Raw genomic sequence first — 10,850 nt, forward strand, 5'->3', positions numbered from 1 at the left:
TACTTCAGAAGCTGCTGTACTCCAGAAGCTGCTGTTCAATAACTTGCAGCTCAAGTTACCAGCCTTGTTAGCTCAAGTCACTAGCTTATATGGCTAATTTGTAGCCCAAGTTTCTTGTAACTAACTTGCTTAGCTGTCAATTAGTTAGTTATAATCCTGTGCGAGATGGTTCATAGTAGCTTATAGTATAGCTTCATTTTATAAACCTATATAAGGCTGTTGTATCAGTGATTCAAAGCTAATGAGAATTATTCTTCATTCTTCATATTTTTCTCTTTTTCTTCTCGTAATTTCATCTTCTCAATATGGTATCATTGAGCCTTCAGATCTAAACACGTTTCTTCCGCAAGTTTTTCAAGCTTTTCAAGCTCTTCATCAATGGCGCCACGCAACAAAGACGTTGGTACTTCTTCTACTTTCGAGGAGGATCCCACAAATCATTCAAGTCCTTATTTTGTTCATCCAAGCGATGGTCCTTCTTCAGTTTCTGTTTCTCCGGTTCTTGACGGATCAAATTATCATTCTTGGGCTCGTTCAATGCGAAGAGCTTTGGGCGGGAAAATGAAGTTTGAATTCGTTGATGGATCAATCTCTCCAATTCTTGATGAATTCGATCCTCTTTTTCGCGCTTGGAATCGCTGTAACATGCTCGTTCATTCTTGGATTGTGAATTCAGTTTCTCCTTCAATTGCTCAATCCATTGTGTTTATGGAAAATGCATGTGATGTTTGGGTGGATTTGAAGGAACGATTTGCACAAGGTGACTTGGTAAGGATCTCTGAACTAATGCAAGAAATTTACTCCTTACAACAAGATTCCAAAACAGTTACCACTTTCTACTCTGAATTGAAGATTCTTTGGGAAGAATTGGAGATTTACATGCTTATACCAAACTGCACTTGTAGAGTACGTTGTTCTTGTGAATTCATGAGAAATGCACGACGTAATCATACTTTACTCTACGCTATTCGTTTTCTTACTGGTTTGAATGAAAGCTTTAGTATGGTGAAATCTCAAATTCTGTTAATGGATCCTCTTCCCTCTATGAACAAGATTTTCTCCATGGTTTTACAATATGAAAGACAATATAATCCTTCTCCTACTGTTGATGACTCTGTTTTAATCAACTCTGTTGATTCCAAGAAGTTTAAAGGCAACAACTTTTTTGGTAAATCATCATTTCAAGGATCAAATTCTAAAGGTACTTCTCGTGTTTGCACCTTTTGTGGAAAGAGCAATCACACCGTTGAAACATGTTGGAAGAAGCATGGAGTTCCACCACATCTTCAGAAACAATTCAATTCTGCTTATGCCAATCATGCTGCACCTGAGGGAGATAATAATGTTGCAGAATCCCCAACTAGTGTTGATAGCAAGGGTAGTGCTCCAGCTATTACACATGAGCAGTATGAAAGGTTAATGACTCTTCTTCAAGGTTCATCTCTTACTCAAAGTTCAGGAACTGTGCATGCTTCCAATCAGGTTACTTCTATGTCTGTTGGTCATTCACCATCAGATAGGCAAGGTACAAGTTTCATTAATTCTTTGGCAAATTATAATTTCACTCAAAACTCCTGGATCATAGATTCAGGAGCTTCTCATCATATTTGTTGCAATCTGAAGTGGTTTCATTCTTACAATGAAATTTCTCCCATGTCCATAAAGTTACCTACATGTCATATTAGTATGGCAATATATTCAGGAACTGTTAAATTTTCTTCCATTCTTATTCTTTATGATGTTCTTTATGTCCCTGATTTTAATTACAATTTGCTTTCTGTGTCCAAAATGAATAGTTCCCTGAATACTATTGTCAGTTTTAATGGTTTTCAATGTTTGATTCAGGACAAGAAAACCATGAGGATGATTGGTTCTGGTGATAAGAGAGAAGACCTGTACTACTTGAATCTGGATAATAAGTTGGCTTGTTCTGCAAGCAAGACCATTCACTCAACCATCCCTTTACCTGACAGTGCCCTTTGGCATTTCAGACTTGGCCATCTTTCATTTTCTAGAATGAATTTGTTGCAATCTAGTTTCCCTTTTGTTCATGTTGATTCTAAGGCAACATGTGATGTATGCCATTTTTCTAAGCATAGAAAACTCCCTTTCCCTATCAGTTGTAATAAAGCTTCAAAACCGTTTGATCTAATACATTTTGATATTTGGGGCCCCATTTCTGTTCCTTCTGTTCATAATCATGTTTATTTCCTCACTGCAGTTGATGATTATAGTAGATATACTTGGTTAACCCTAATGAAAACAAAAAGTGAAACCAGACAACATGTCATTGCTTTTATAACCCTCATTGAAAATCATTTCAACTGTAATGTGAAAACTGTCAGAAGTGATAATGGTCCTGAATTTAACATCCCTTCATTTTATGCATCCAAAGGAATTTTACACCAAACTAGTTGTGTTGAAACACCTCAGCAAAATGCAAGAGTTGAGAGAAAACATCAGCACATTTTAAACATTACTAGAGCATTACTTTTTCAATCTCATTTACCTAAACAATTTTGGTCCTATGCTGCAGTTCATGCAGTTTTTATCATGAATAGAGTGCCTAGCCCCATTTTACAAAATCAATCACCCTATTTTCTATTGCATAACATGCAACCTGATTTACATCAACTTAAAGTTTTTGGCTCCTTAGCCTATGCCTCTACTTTACAAGCTCAAAGAAGCAAACTTGATTCTAGAGCAAGAAAGTGCATCTTTCTTGGCTACAAAAGTGGCATGAAAGGTGTTGTGCTTTTAGACATACACTCAAAACAAATATTTGTTTCTAAAAATGTCACACATCATGAAACTATTCTTCATTATCAGTCCAATCCTTCACATATTCCTTGGACCTATCATACCAACATACAACCTGTTTCTGACATTTCTTTTTCCCCTAGTGCTGAACCTGTTTCTGATACTTCACCTTTATCCATTGAATACTCTCTTCCCACTACCAATGACACATCCACATCAACATCCCCATCCACCACTTCCACTATTCATTCACCCAAACCCACAAGACTTAGGTCTCAACCAGCTTATTTGAAAGATTTTGTATGCAGCTCATCTGCTCAATCACCATCATCAGTCAACTCAGGTATACCATATCCACTCTCCTCTTTTCATTCTTTTTCTCATTTATCATCTTCACATAAAGCTTTTTCTACTTCTGTCACACAAAGTACTGAGCCTAAAACCTATAAAGAAGCATGTCAGTCTGATCATTGGTTAAAAGCAATGAATGTTGAATTGGAGGCATTAGCCAATAATGGCACCTGGTGCATTGTTGATACACCACCAAATGTGAAACCTATTGGTTGTAAATGGGTGTATAGAATCAAGTACCAAGCTGATGGTTCTATTGAAAGATACAAAGCAAGATTGGTGGCTAAAGGATATAATCAAATAGAGGGTCTTGATTATTTTGATACATTTTCACCAGTAGCCAAATTAACCACTGTGAGGACCCTTCTTGCTATTGCATCTATTCAAAATTGGCATTTGCACCAGCTAGATGTGAACAATGCTTTTCTTCACGGGGAGCTACAAGAAACTGTTTACATGACAATTCCAGAAGGTGTCTCATGTTCATCTGGCAAAGTCTGTAAATTGAAGAAAAGCCTCTATGGTTTGAAGCAAGCTAGTAGAAAATGGTATGAGAAACTGACTACATTGCTTTTAGCTGAAGGATACAATCAATCCACTGCTGACTACTCTTTGTTTACCCTTCAACATGGTAGTGATTTCACAGCACTTCTAGTGTATGTGGATGACATTATACTAGCTGGCACTTCACTTGATGAGTTTCAGAGAATCAAGAATATTCTTGATAATCAATTCAAAATCAAGGATTTAGGGATTCTTAAATACTTTTTGGGATTAGAGGTAGCTCATTCCAAGGAAGGAATCTCTATTTCACAGAGAAAATACTGTCTTGATTTGCTTGATTCATCAGGTCTTTTAGGTGCCAAACCTGCTCCTACACCTTTAGACACTTCAGTCAAATTGCATCAAGACACAAGTAAACCTTTTACAGATGTGTCTTGCTACAGGAGGCTTATTGGAAGACTGTTGTATTTAAACACTACAAGACCTGATATTTCATTGGCCACTCAACAACTGAGTCAGTTTCTCAATGCTCCTACCACTACTCATTATAAAGCTGCGTGTAGAATTCTAAGATACCTCAAAAATGCTCCTGGCCTTGGTCTTCTGTTTCCAAGAAAGTCAGAAGTACAAATATTGGGGTATGTTGATGCAGATTGGGCAGGTTGTGTGGACACTAGAAGGTCAACTACTGGCTTCTGTTTCTTTTTGGGTTCTTCACTCATATCTTGGAAGGCAAAGAAACAGCCAACTATCTCCAGGTCCTCTTCAGAAGCTGAATATAGGGCTCTATCAGTGGCAACTTGTGAGCTTCAATGGATACTGTACTTGTTGAAGGATCTCAACATTAAATGTGTTAAGCAGCCAGTTCTTTATTGTGATAGTCAAAGTGCTATTCACATAGCATCAAATCCAGTCTTTCATGAGAGAACAAAACATCTTGAAATTGACTGTCATCTAGTTAGAGAAAAATTACATAAGGGTGTTCTTAAGCTCCTACCCATTTCAACCAATGAGCAGCTGGCAGATTTCTTAACAAAAGCACTTCCACCTCCAAAGTTTAATTCTTTCATATGCAAGCTGGGAATGATCAACATATATCATGCTCCAGCTTGTGGGAGGCTGTTGAAAGAAGATATGAAAAAGATAGAAATGCATCTGTTAAATGAAGAAGAAGCAGAAACAAGCTAGAGTTGAATAAACTGCTGTTCAGAAGCTGTACTTCAGAAGCACATGTCAGAAGCTGTACTTCAGAAGCAGTACTTCAGAAGCACATGATCAGAAGCTGCTGTACTCCAGAAGCTGTTGTTCAATAACTTGCAGCTCAAGTTACCAGCCTTGTTAGCTCAAGTCACTAGCTTATATGGCTAACTTGTAGCCCAAGTTTCTTGTAACTAACTTGCTTAGCTGTCAATTAGTTAGTTATAATCCTGTGCGAGATGGTTCATAGTAGCTTATAGTATAGCTTCATTTTATAAACCTATATAAGGCTGTTGTATCGGTGATTCAAAGCTAATGAGAATTATTCTTCATTCTTCATATTTTTCTCTTTTTCTTCTCTGAATTTCATCTTCTCAATACTTAGTATGTTACTAATGTATTTCTATTTTCTATGGCATGGAGCTTAGAATAGAGGAACTCAACCCTCTGAAAGCCAACTCTTTATTCTATACTTGAAGAATTTGACAAGAGATCTATCAAGTCTTTATGCAGCATTTTTGACCCAGCATGTTTATGATCAGGGGGTGAAATCTAATCTTATGGTATTCTTACAAGTCAAATTGAGACATGACACTGTAATCTGATTTGGAAGGGAAGCATGGCAATTGGTTTGCTCATTAAAATCGATTGGGTCTATAATATTTTATGCAAAATGAATTGTCGACGTAAATGAATTAGATGTGGACTAACCTTCGACAAGACTTTTTTTTCTTCATCAATATTGACATTTTTCCTATTATACATTTTAGAAATAACTTCTTATTATAAGTTAACTATGGTTTGCGTAATTATCTTATTCCAATGTATGATATATGAAATGCAGATTTAGTGTTAGATGATGATTAATTGAAGAGTTATGCACTTGCGGAGATTGGAAAATTGTTGCAAAGCCATAGTAAAAGTATGAAGCATGATTATCCTACCATGCCTCACCCCGATGTTTCATTAATCCATCAGACACGCAAAACGTTGATATATATGATGAGTTAAACTATGACAAGCACGTTTCGGCTAATGAGCATGTTCAATTAATGTCAACCATGACACTGGAACAGAAAAAAATATATGACACAATCATGGCAAGGATTAATGCGAATCAACCTGGTGCTTTCTTCCTATATAAATATATGGTGGAACAAGTAAAATTTTTATTTATAGAGCTATGTCATCACTAAAGTCTGAAGAGGTTAATGTGCCAATGTAACATTTGTAATTTTACCTAATATATAATAATACATTTATTTTATGACCCGTGCGGAAGCACAGGTAGATGATCTAGTTATTTCATATCTTATCTTATTTGAATCATACTGACTCAGCTTAACCTAATCCCACAAATCAGCCTAAACCAGTGGCGGGACTTAACTAGAACTGAAAAAAATTCAAATCTAACACCAACAATGGCTTCAGTTATAGCAGATCTTTATATACTTGACGAGTGTTGGGAATGCATCTTCAAATTCCTCTTAAACAATGGTGATGACGACGACAACTGTAGCTCTTTCAAGTCTCTCTCCCTCGTCTCGAAGCAGTTCCTCTCTATCACCAACCGTCGCAAATTCTCGCTCACTATATATGATCAAACTCTGTAGTCTATTCTCCAGATTCTCCAACCTGAACTCTCTCGACCTAACATGGTACTACTGTGACCTCGACTCACTTCTCTTTCAAATCTCTCGCTTCCTGTTGAACCTCGGATCCTTCAATTTCTCTAACCAAGTGACCTTTCCCGCGTATGAATTGCGAGCTTTCAGCCAAAACATTACAACTTTGACCTCTCTCACTTGTTCCCACCTTGCAACTCTTCATAGCACTGATCTCTTCTTAATTGTTGATTGATTCCCTTTGCTCGAAGAACTCAATCTTAGTGATCCTGGAGTTCAACTACCACAGTAGCTTACACGATTGTGTAGAGGCCATTTCATTGTCACTTTTCAAACTCCGCAAGGTTAATCTCTCTCGTCATCACTACATCAATGACCAATCACTTTTCCACTTGATAAACAATGTAAACTTCTCGAAGAGGTTATAGTGTTTTCTTGTCATAGAATAACCGTCTCCTACATTGCTTCTGCTTGCCGCAAGAGACCAACATTGACGACATCAATATCCATTACTTCTGAACCAGACGACTATGCAATTGCAATGTAAGTTACTTCACATTTCATTGATCCGTTGGTGAGTTTAAAGGGTTTAACTTGTCTTGATTTGTTATATGCATTCCTGCTTGTTTAAACTTCCATAGAAAATTGTCATCTTTGTGGTTATTTTATTTCTTGAAGCTATGGCGGGCTAACTCTTGTTTCTTTTCTTCTTTAAATTAGTGTTTAAATAATTTTCCTTTGGACAAAACAAGATGAATCAAATCATTAAATCTATTTGCAACCTTAAGCAGTATTGAATGCACATTAGTTATAATGTATTGAAAACTATTTTTGTTTTGAATTTACACACCTAATTTTTTAGTTGATTTTATGTATAAATGTTTATTTCTTTGCTGTAATCAATCAAAGAATAAGAAGGTGTCTTATGATCAAGGGGTCCAATCTGAATTATTTCTTGTTGTCTTCATCTAGTTTTGTGTCGTGTTAATGATACGAAGGGAAATGAGCATTCAAATGGAATTTTTTTTTTTTGCCGAATTTAGCATGCAGTTATTTGGTTTATAATGGAATGTCGTAATTGGTTAAGATTCTCTAATGGTGAAGAATTTTTTTTGCTATGTTTGGTCTAATTGAGATCAATCCATGTCTATTTTCGGATTGGTGTGTCGACCCAATTAACTGTGTAGGGTTTAATATGATATTTTCTCTTGCTTGGTGTTCTGGAGCTTTCTGTCCAGTTTGCAGCATGATTTAGTTGATGTGGTTGATCAAGAATCAAAATGGCATTCTTGAGTTGGGAGTTGGTGATTAGATTTTCTATTTTCAACATTTTAGAGTTACAATGAATGGTTTACAAAACTATGACTCAGGAAGATTTTGGTGCATTCTGTGCTCTCTAATTTATCCTAGTTTAATTTTCATAGATTTTTTTAGATGTGCTTCCATAATATGTTTCATGAACTAAATTATTGAAATTTGTGGCTTCTTTGAATCAAGTAATGAACAAGAATTTGAATCAAGTGAAGATGACGGAAACGTAGACGTGGAAGCATGATTTTGATTAATTTTAGAACTTGATTTTAATGGGTTGTCATTTTGCTTACCATTTGAACTTTATTTTGTCGTTGAGATTGGATTAGATTTTTATTTCTTTCTTTTTTTTGACAAAATTTTGATTATTTTTCATTGAAAGGAAATCTGGATGCCGCGAGAAGGAACTTTATTTCATGCCCTCATCAACAAGTCCAGCGTGACTGCATGCCGCAAGAAGAGCAACAAAGGTTGCAGAATCTGGATGAACATCCATTCGCTTAAAGAGCTCTAGTGCATCTTTAGCTCGACCGTGAATGGCATAAGACTTGAGCATTGAATTCCAAGAAACCAAATCGCGGCAACCCATTTCGGTAAAAACTTGTTCAGACAAAGCTAAGGAGCCAGACCTCCCCCATAAGCATGTATCAAGGCATTTGAAACAACTGTGTCATCGTGAAACCCTTGTCTAATTACTTGTGAGTGAACTTCGGTTGCATTTTTCTCAGTGACAAAGTAAGCGCAAGCTTTTAAGGCAATTGAGAATGTGTGCCGGTCCAACACAAAATTTTCTCGATGAAGTTGACAGAAAAGAAGGAAAGCTTGCTCAGGATCGTGCTCCGCAAACACAGAAATAATAGCAGTCCATGAAACAATATCACGTTCGCCACTTGTATCAAGGAAGAGCTTAAAACAGTCAGAAATGTGACCCCCTAGGTCTGCATAGGATTTTACCAATGCAGTTACCACTTCAACTTCTGAAATAAGACCACTTTTAACTGTGAGACAGTGTAATTGAAAACAGTTCTTCAGATGATGTGAGTTGTTGATGTCATCCGAAGTACTCGTGCAATGATTCAAAGAAGATAAAACACCGAGTAATGTGGTACTGTTAAACCCAATTCCATTATAATACATATGTGCAAACAGACCAATAGCTTTGTTGCCAAGTCCACGGAATTGAAAACCTGAAATCATCGAATTCCAAGATATAAGATTTCTATACTCCATGGACTCGAAAACAATCCATGCATCATCCGAAGTATGATCACAACCTCCACCAATACCACCAGAGTGCTTGCCATACATCGTAATAAGAGCATTTGCAACATGCACATTGCACTCCAACGACATTTTCAAAGCAACGACATATACCTGCAAGCCATATTTAACATCTTGCTCCTCACAAGCACTAAGCACACTAGCAAAAGCAAATTCATTGGGGGTGAAAACAAGCCAACATACCCTAAAAGAAGTTCATTTTTGATAGGATGTCATTTTGATTACATTTAGAAATTAGACATTGATTTTGTCCCTTTAATTTTGTTTATTTTTCTATTTTTGAGTATTTATGTATCTTGTTGGAATTTTTGTTACTTTATACATTATTTTTTAGTCTTCAAGATAGTGGCTATTCATTATAGTGGATTTGGGGCTCAATGCTTTGTGTCATTATCTTTTATTTACAACAGTTAGAACAATGAAAAGTACAAGGATTTTGAGTAGAGAAATACAAAAGAATCTACTAATATTGCTTGATTTGATGGCCAACAAAATAAGGTAAATCAGTTATAAAGCACATGAGAAGCATGTGTTTTGAAGGTGCATTAAAATGTATATCACCTTTTTTAAAAGAGCACTGCAATATATAGCGAGGTGCTTATCCCAAAAATATCCCGACGTGCCTTATTACATATGTTAATGCCAAACGGTTGAATATTTGACCAGCGGAATATAGGGGAAGTTGATGTGAATCAACCTATCATTTTCCTTCATGATGTTATCGGGACGTTTTCCCTCGGGAAGCTTAGCATTTCCGTTTTTAAAATGTACTTTCCTTTTGCAAAATATCAATCTCAATGACTACACTGTTGTTAAACTTCTCAGAAATCGAAGGTGTGGTCCATCATGAATACAAATGGTGAACTCAAAGTTTCTTTACTGAAATTACTTGCCAATTAACCTAATACACTGCCTCATAAAGGCTTTTAGAAGGTCACCTATGCGCCCTACCACATAGGAACACCACCTCGGGCTGATCTTAATCGTTGAACCGATCTCTATCTAACTCATGCATCTGTTGCTGGATTTCATGAAAGTAGTTACGATGACCTATAAGTGTGGCTCCACGATACGTCCCTGGTACGATCATATCTTACACGCACTTCTCACATTTCTCTCTGAGTTCACATAATAACTTGGGTGTCAAAGCTGTTACTTGTATTGCAGGTTTCTTCCCCACCATCACGAACAACCTTTGCTGCACCCGAGCTCTTCCACCTCCATACCAGATCATCATTAGCACCAAAAATTATATGTACAATACAATTAAATCCATGTTACACTTGCCTCAATACAAAATGGAAGATTTCTCATAGAACTAGAGAGGGAGAGTAATAAAACTTACTGAAAGATTTAGTATATATTTTACATATATTAGCTCAAAAATAAAAATAAATTATATCAATAATGGAAATGCTAACGAGAGTTTGCGTAAAACTCTTTGAAAATATTAAACCATAACCTTTGATGAAAATTTATGTATTCAACACATTAGAAATTACGACATTTGACTTTTTACAAAATTATTTCCCTTTAGAAAAAGAATAATTTTTAGTTTTAGAATCCTTAAAATGGGAGGACACTCGTTTGCACCTATCTATAATTATATGTACAATAATAAATCTTCTTATATATAAAAGTTAACACGGGTGATTATTTTAGCCCTAATTTTAACCTAAACCCTAATGCTTGGATTTACTGTTTTAACCCTAATGCTTATTTTCAAATATAACCTTATCTGCTTCTTACTCTTTCTCCTTGATCTTAAACAACTTCTCTTCTTATATATCTTCTTATATATAAAAGTTAACCCAGGTGATT

General features: G+C 36.1%; 1 pseudogene; it reads right to left on the reverse strand.

Annotated features, from left to right (window-relative positions):
• Positions 1-8,078: 8,078 nt before the first annotated feature.
• Positions 8,079-9,210, reverse strand: LOC146922962 (pentatricopeptide repeat-containing protein At1g71420 pseudogene; annotated as a pseudogene).
• Positions 9,211-10,850: the final 1,640 nt, after the last annotated feature.

The sequence above is a fragment of the Medicago sativa genome, chromosome 5 (genome assembly GCF_051527215.1).
Source record: "Medicago sativa cultivar Bolivia chromosome 5, Bolivia_mono, whole genome shotgun sequence".
NCBI lineage: Eukaryota > Viridiplantae > Streptophyta > Magnoliopsida > Fabales > Fabaceae > Medicago > Medicago sativa.